Here is an 8,687-nt window from a genome sequence, read left to right on the forward strand (position 1 = left end):
ATAATGAAGACATACTTTGTAAGGCGTTCCATCTTAGTCCTCAGGGGTAGTGGCACACTTGTGGCCGACCTCAGGTATATCTAATCCTATCTGGTGTCAATTACAGATGTTCATGGGTGACAGTAGCTTCTTACCATCAGGTGGACTGCATGCTCGTCTGCTACTCCTGTATTATAAAAAAAATCTGAATAGATAAATTTTCACTAACCAGACTGGAGAAACATTCCGGACCAGGCCAAGGCCCACGCGTGGCTGTAGCGCCTTAGATGATGATGAATATAGTAATAATAATATCTTATTTGAATTGCAATTTTTTTCTATAAAAAAATATTTTTGCCAAAAAAGCTTACTTTCACCAGTGGAGATGATTAAATACATTGTTCTTGTTGGTTGGTTGAATGACCTGGTTATTTATTCTAAATGTTTGGTGACACTAGTTACGAGTTAAACAGGTCAACCCAGTGTTTATTGCAGACTTAGCAGGCCAAAGTACTCTAAGGTATTAAATGCATAATTCTATAAACGAAAATAATTATTCACTAATAATTTATTATGACAATTGCTGCTCTAATTATAAATGTTTAATAATAGGTACATATACATTTTATTATCAAAATCATCTCGTTTATTTTTATAAAGGAGCCCTTTTTATGCCTGATTGTTACAATGTAGTCTCTACATAAGCGGAAGTCACTTATTTCATTTATTTTATTAACAAGGATAAATAATAATTAACATTATACTAATTACTAATATTAATTGTCAGCAAAATCTGTTAACCATTAATTATGTTATGTATAAGGATATCCTTGTTATGAATTCATTCATAAGGCTCTTAGTCCACTCTACCCTATATTACTCATATCAGCTTCTTCATTCATGGAATTTAATTACTAACAATATAACGATCAATGTGTCAATGGAAGAGTTACTAGCGTAAGACAAATGGAATATTTGCAATTGTGAGATGATTGGAATGGAACTATACTTAAGTATGAATGTTTATTGTTCTTAACATACAATACAAATGGCATAACAAAATAGATAATAAAATACAGTTTCCAAGTAGTTGATAGGGCAAGAGCTCATGAAATAATGTAACATACTAAGAAGGTCCAGGTGGACCAACAACCGGAAGAAGACTGAAAAACCACTGGATTCAAAGGGCACGGGACTTAATGGAGTGGCACCAATTAAAGGAGGCCTTTGTCCAGCACTGGACTTTATAACTTTGATAGATGGATGGAAGGAGGTTATGCAATTCAAAAGGTTGAACACCACTGCTATATGGTACTTAATTAAACTACAATTACCTTATCTTTACAAATCAATATTAATATTCTGTAAGCTTATTTGTATAATTTTCTCCGACATACAATGTAAGGATGCATCACAAAACCCACAGGATACAATGAGCATACACTAAAACAATATTATCTTATCAGTTGGCCTTCTGTACATTCATGCGAAGTTCACTCAAGTCATTGTCATTAACAATAATTAAATAGTTATTATATTATTATATAAATATAAATAAATATTATATAAATATAAATAAAAATAAATATAAATATAAATATTATTATATAAATTAGTTATTATGAAAATAAATTTTCATATAAATGTTATTGCATTTCCTATCCTATCCTTGTCCTATTGGATCATCCTATAGTGTTGTATCTTATTGGATCAAAATATATTATTCATATCTATACATAAACAATGGTGATTCCAGGATTTTTAGGAGTACACTATGTTAATATACAAAAAGGTCTTCCTAGAAGAAAAATAAGGATGCATACTTCAAAACAAGGGTCCGCAGAAGAAGGTTCTGTTTGTGCATATTTATCACGCTTTAATTAACTTGGGTTGTATTATCTATGTATCTATGCAATGAAATATTTGAACTCGATTTTTACCCACTTTGAACAGTCCAATTAATTAAAAATTTATAACAATTATCACGAACCAATACACAGTTTTATAATTTTATCCCTCATTATCAGCATCCTCAGGAATCAGGAATAACAATTTTCCTTATACAATTTCAGCATGGATTTTTAGTTTGTAAACTATAATTATTAATTTTCCAAATGGATTTAAGTACATCATTTTGAATTTGAGGCACGAGGGAAATAGACCCTAGTACTTCTGTACCTATGCCATCCTCTTCAAGTCATAGATGGATTTAGTAAAAGATTTTAATTCATGGAGCTAGAGCTTCTTGGCCCCTTCCAAGTTCCACCACTGCAAATACACTAATAAAATGGGACATAGGGCTTGTACCTTTGTCATTCTTTACAGGATCTATCTTTACTAGGAATTAAATAGTCTCTATAAATAGAATTAGTGATCACAGTGCCGCTATTTCTATCTGCACATCAAAGGCATTGCTGGACTTTTATTCATTCAACAGATTTTTGTAAATGAATATTCTCTTAGATTTTTTGACCATTTCAAATTTCTCTTTCAAAAAGTACTTCACTCTTAATTTGATTAAAAATAAAAATAGGTATAAAATATGTTTCAAATTTTGTTTATATAAGACTTCTGTTGAGCATCTCTTTAATATGCACACAAGGCCATATTATAACTGCAGTGAAAAATAATCTTAAGGCTTCAATAGTTTCTTTGTTATTTGCTTAAGGAATGTTTGTACCTATTATAACTTGGATCATGATGAGCCAAGTTAAGAATTATTTTTGAGCTTAATGTTTATACTTTTTCTTTGGATGCTATTTTAATAGTTAATTTAGCTTTTCTTGCACATCTCTTTTTGTTATTAAATATGCTTATTGGAAGTTTATAAGTATGGTGTTTTATACTTTTAAAAACATTTTACAACTGGAGGATAGAGACTTCAGCCATCGGTGATGTTAATTTTGAAGATGCACCATGTATCTCCAGGCACACACTAATAGTAATTTCCTTTCTAGATAATGTTTTAAGTTATATTGTGCGTAAGCGAGCAGAATGACCTACGCACAATTACCTATAAAGAAGCGAGATAGAGCAGAGTTGAGAATTTAAAAAAATAAGAATGTCGCGAAGAACCGTAATCAGAGATTTTGGCACGATTACGATTCTTACGGCGCCAAAATTTGAATGCGGATCCTTATAGATCTCGACGAGACAAGACGAAAAGTAAGAATAAATTTTTTTGATATCAGGCTTAGTTTTCGAGATATCGATATTTAAAAATCGAAAAATAAAAAAAATATATATTCTTTTAATGATGTATTTCGATAGATTTTTGGAAAAGAAAACGAAAACAAAGAATATTTTTTTTCGATATCTTGCTTAGTTTTCAAGATATTAATAAATACATTATTAAAAATGTTGGAATTTTATTGAAAAAAATTTTTGAAGATATATTTTATCCTTTATTATGATTATCACTATTATTATGATAATAATAATAATAAAAAAACCTAACCTAACCTAACTTAACCTAACCTAACCTAACCTAACCTAAACCTAACCTAAACGTAACCTAACCTAACCAATACCAACAATTTAAATCACCTCTAACTTCGTTGTCCCTTGCCCGATTTCTAATTATTTTATACCATCGTACTCGTCTCAACGATACCTTTTCGCACATACTACTTCCGTTTCTCACCGTTTTCTAAATTTTTAAATATAATTTTCTCTGTTTGTCAAAAATCAATTTTTGGTTTTTCTCATTTTATTCCGCCGTTTCTTAACGAATTCTCTTCATTTTTCTTCTACCGTATTCTGCACGTCCTCCCCTATCCGGAGATATCAGTTGCACCCGTTTCCGCCACGCCGTTCCTCGGCAATTTCACTTTTAAAACGCAAAAAATCGAAATTTTCGAATAATTTTTGAGTATCGATATCTCGAAAACTAAGCGAGATATCAAAAAAAATTATTCTTACTTTTCGTCTTGTCTCATCGAAATCTATACGGATCCGCATTCAAATCTTGGCGCCGTAAGAACCGTAATCCCCCCGAGATTTTTAACACGTAACAGATATTTGTTGGTTCATCGAATTTAGTAAATCGTAACTGTAAAGTCACGGAATAAACACTCGTCATTGACCTAATTTAAAACAATAAGTAGGAAATATTGCATTATTGAGAATCATAACATGTTATGGATTTTAAAAGAACGTAGACGGCAAAATGATTTAAAAAATATTTTTTTCGCTACTTACCGGATATAACTGATTAGTATAATGTCTCGACTCGAGATGAATTGTGTGAATCACTGCACTTTTTCACTTAATCACAACACCAACAAAGATTCCATCACAAAAAAAACACTTCTTAAGATGTTTTTTTTTAAATAATATAAATCTTTAAGCACAAAAGTGAATCTCCGTTAAACGTATTCTTAAATGCAGTATTAAATTAACTAATAGAAGCGTTAAATTAAAATTAATAATCCAAATAATGCGACGACTTTACGTCTTTACATGAATGAATGAGCAATTTAAACAATCCATACACTCTCATTGAAACTAAAGTTGGTTCGAGGTTGAAGTTGAACGTTGACCGTTCAACTCAGAGTTGCCATTACAAATAACTTATAATGGTGCGTCCATACCATCTTTCTCGCACTGATCCTCGTATTTGCCACTGGGCTGCCACTAATTCGAAAATATGTACTATATGTCGCAGGCAGTTGAGAATATAATTCGATATTAAGTGGGTTTCTGTTCAAAACATTGTAATTAGATTATAGTTTTTAAATAAAGAACACTGTATTAACTTTACGATAATTTCTGAACGAATATTTGATTTAATCTCAATAATTCAAATTTGGAACTGTATCGAGTAAACACTTGACGAACGCCATTGAACAGAGCTGTTTGGCGGGAATTAGGGGCGTGGTCTACCCCTATATAAGAGCTCATCCTGGAAGGTGCAGGCAGTCTATCTTCGGATAAGACTCATGAAAGAGCTCTGCTCCCAACAGAACTGTTGGTTTACCTGGTACAGTCTAGCACTGTATATTGCATAAGCGGAATCGCTAGCGCGATACCCTATGCTTTAGCTGTATTGCCTGAACAAGGCGATACGCTATTTGGGTGGACGTGTGGCCACTATACGAACACATAGAGCTGAGGCTCTGTTCGTCTCCATTCGGGTGGTTGTGTAACCACTATACGAACACATAGAGCTGAGGCTCTGTTCGTCTCCATTCGGGTGGTTGTGTAACCACTATACGAACATAGAGCTAAGGCTCTGTTCGTCACTATTCGGGTGGCTGTGAGGCCACTATACGAACATAGAGCTAAGGCTCTGTTCGTCACTATTCGGGTGGCTGTGAGGCCACTATACGAACATAGAGCTAAGGCTCTGTTCGTCACTATTCGGGTGGCTGTGTTGCCACTATACGAACGTAGAACTAAGGTTCTGTTCGTCATTATTCAGGTGGTAGTGTTACCATTATATTAACATAGAATTAAGATTCTGTTCGTAACTATTTTAACTTTGTTTTACTATTTGTACACCTGTTATTATATTGAGTGTTGTCCTATCCTGTAAGATTGGTGTGTAAATAAACCTTTTGATTATTATTTATGGCTATTTAATCCCTGCAATATGGGAATTCCTAATCCTGACATACCTTCCTTGGCTCCAGATCCTACATCAGAAGTGGGATCGGGACAAGCGCAGGTGTTGCAGGCTGAGGATCCATGGCTTGCAATGTTAGAACTTCAAAGCCGTAACATGGCTCAATTAATCGAGGCTATTAAAACGCCTACTACCCCTGCGCCTATGATACGCTTGCCCGAATTTAATCCTGATTTACCTGATTCTAATGCTCTAGCTTGGAGTAATACCGTCGATGTATGTCTGACCGAGAAACCGCTTCAGGGTGGACCCCTTATTATTGCTCTAAGTAAAGCCCTAAAGGGCAGTGCTGCCACATGGCTTTCCCAAGTATCGTACGCAGGTATGACCTGGTTAGACTTTAAGAGTCTTTTTATTTCTCGTTTTGAGGTAACCGAAACTGTAGCCGCTACTCTTATTAACCTCCAAAATGGCCAACCAAAAGATAATGAGTCTATAGCTGCTTATGCTGGTCGTTTAGTTTCCACACTTACTTCTAAATGGAATAACCTGAGTATAGAGCAAATCGCCGTTTCTACTGTATTAGCACATGTTTCCAAGTTTGATTCCCATACTCACCGTTTGGCATATACTAGCCAAATAACTGATAGGCATAAACTTCAACAAGAGTTAAGTGTTTTATCATTTAGGAAGGCTGAGAAATCCAACCAGTATTCTTCGAGCTCTCCTTACACATCGGCGCCAAAGAAGGTCATCTGCTTCCACTGTAGGGAGTCGGGGCATGTAGCTCTGCGTTGCCCAAATTCATCCGAGAGGCAGCCGGATGGTACGAGCAAGGCTGATGGTAGCCAATCATCGAGTAGTCAACCAACAGTTAAACGAGTAGAAGCTTGTAAAGTACAACCTGTCACGGGTTTATTTAAGTAATTTGGTGAGACACTTTAATTTTGTTATAATTCTGGAGCTGAATGTTCTCTTATTAGTGAGTCTTTTTCTAATAAATTATCTGGCAAATTTATTTTAAACATGAAAATGTTAAATTAATTTATTTTAGACATTACAATTTTAATTTTAATTTAATTGTTAAACTCTTTAAATAGTAATAAATTATGCTCATGACCGTGTAAGAAAAATGCCTGAATGTCCATTTAGTGTTAATGAGGACGTCAATTATGACGGTAATGATGATAATTGTTCTTTCACTGGATATATTATAGCTACAATTTACAAGATGTCTATCTTGACTCTTGTTCTGGTTGTCTATCTTGACTTGGCACCCATGGGGGTTGTCTATCTTGACTTGACGCCAATGAGGGTTGTCTATCTTGACTTGACGCCAATGCAGGTTGTCTATCTTGACTTGACGCCCATGAGGGGTTGTCTATCTGGACTTGACGCCAATGCGGGTTGTCTATCTTGATTTGACGCCAACGACGGTTAGCTATCTGATATGTCTGTAACAGCTTTAATTATAATAACTATTGTTTTTAGAATGATTTATGATGGATTCAGGACTTTTTCTAAAGAAAGTTAATTATTTTTATTTAGTGGTCAGATAGGCCGATCGGTATTTACCTGAATATGTTTTAAACCCACACGAGGACGTGTAAATCGTCAGTTCTGGCCGTGTCGCAGGCAGTTGAGAATATAATTCGATATTAAGTGGGTTTCTGTTCAAAACATTGTAATTAGATTATAGTTTTTAAATAAAGAACACTGTATTAACTTTACGATAATTTCTGAACGAATATTTGATTTAATCTCAATAATTCAAATTTGGAACTGTATCGAGTAAACACTTGACGAACGCCATTGAACAGAGCTGTTTGGCGGGAATTAGGGGCGTGGTCTACCCCTATATAAGAGCTCATCCTGGAAGGTGCAGGCAGTCTATCTTCGGATAAGACTCATGAAAGAGCTCTGCTCCCAACAGAACTGTTGGTTTACCTGGTACAGTCTAGCACTGTATATTGCATAAGCGGAATCGCTAGCGCGATACCCTATGCTTTAGCTGTATTGCCTGAACAAGGCGATACGCTATTTGGGTGGACGTGTGGCCACTATACGAACACATAGAGCTGAGGCTCTGTTCGTCTCCATTCGGGTGGTTGTGTAACCACTATACGAACACATAGAGCTGAGGCTCTGTTCGTCTCCATTCGGGTGGTTGTGTAACCACTATACGAACATAGAGCTAAGGCTCTGTTCGTCACTATTCGGGTGGCTGTGAGGCCACTATACGAACATAGAGCTAAGGCTCTGTTCGTCACTATTCGGGTGGCTGTGAGGCCACTATACGAACATAGAGCTAAGGCTCTGTTCGTCACTATTCGGGTGGCTGTGTTGCCACTATACGAACGTAGAACTAAGGTTCTGTTCGTCATTATTCAGGTGGTAGTGTTACCATTATATTAACATAGAATTAAGATTCTGTTCGTAACTATTTTAACTTTGTTTTACTATTTGTACACCTGTTATTATATTGAGTGTTGTCCTATCCTGTAAGATTGGTGTGTAAATAAACCTTTTGATTATTATTTATGGCTATTTAATCCCTGCAATATGGGAATTCCTAATCCTGACATACCTTCCTTGGCTCCAGATCCTACATATATATATTGTAGAAAAATAATTATGGCGTAAATCATTTCGTACCAAAGATACTACAGTATCATCCGTAATCCAGATGTCATAGTCATCATCTAAATTCGTTTTATGATCATGTTTTCATAAAGAGGTCATCTCAAAAATATAAAATTCGTCTTCTTGGTGTGTATTATAGAAAAAAGTTATCAGAAAAATGTATGTGCTGATAATTACATTATAGTTATTTGGCGAAAACTAAATGTGTACCTAGTATATTTTTTCCCAGAGTACTTATTATATTTTTGTAATGCGAAAACTATTTCTTCAAAAGAAGTGACAGCCTTACCGAAGCGAGTAGGGCAGCGTGTGACCACGACGGAAGTAATCGAACGTTTCTGAACGGCACGTGTCTGAATTGCTTAAATATTACAATATAAACTTCCAATAATCTCTTTCATATATTAATATTACAGTATCATATCTTAATATTACATTTTGATTGATTGAAAAAAATTAAAATTAATATTTTCAACTAGAACACACTTCTAGATTATTA

The 8,687-nt window shown here is 34.8% G+C and overlaps 1 protein-coding gene and 2 long non-coding RNA genes across 4 annotated transcripts in view; 2 read left to right on the top strand and 1 right to left on the bottom strand.

The window, feature by feature from the left end:
- The window catches only part of drpr (multiple EGF like domains draper), a 36,989-nt gene extending 32,465 nt beyond the window's left edge, over positions 1–4,524 (bottom strand). For both annotated transcript variants that reach the window (XM_073083927.1, XM_073083926.1), the window contains exon 1: positions 4,180–4,524. The gene's annotated coding sequence lies outside the window, so the exon portion shown is untranslated. The remainder of the gene's footprint in view (positions 1–4,179) is intronic.
- Positions 4,525–4,644: 120 nt separating this feature from the next.
- On the top strand, positions 4,645–5,547 carry LOC140750397 (uncharacterized). Its single transcript, XR_012103201.1, has 2 exons — positions 4,645–5,380; positions 5,438–5,547. It is a non-coding gene; the product is annotated as an uncharacterized LOC140750397 (long non-coding RNA).
- Positions 5,548–7,156: 1,609 nt separating this feature from the next.
- LOC140750151 (uncharacterized) lies at positions 7,157–8,082 on the top strand. Its single transcript, XR_012103173.1, has 2 exons — positions 7,157–7,915; positions 7,973–8,082. It is a non-coding gene; the product is annotated as an uncharacterized LOC140750151 (long non-coding RNA).
- Positions 8,083–8,687: the final 605 nt, after the last annotated feature.

The sequence above is a fragment of the Epargyreus clarus genome, unplaced genomic scaffold, assembly GCF_041222505.1.
Source record: "Epargyreus clarus isolate Ecla_fem2 unplaced genomic scaffold, WU_Ecla_fem_2.2 ptg000019l, whole genome shotgun sequence".
Classification (NCBI taxonomy): Eukaryota; Metazoa; Arthropoda; class Insecta; order Lepidoptera; family Hesperiidae; genus Epargyreus; species Epargyreus clarus.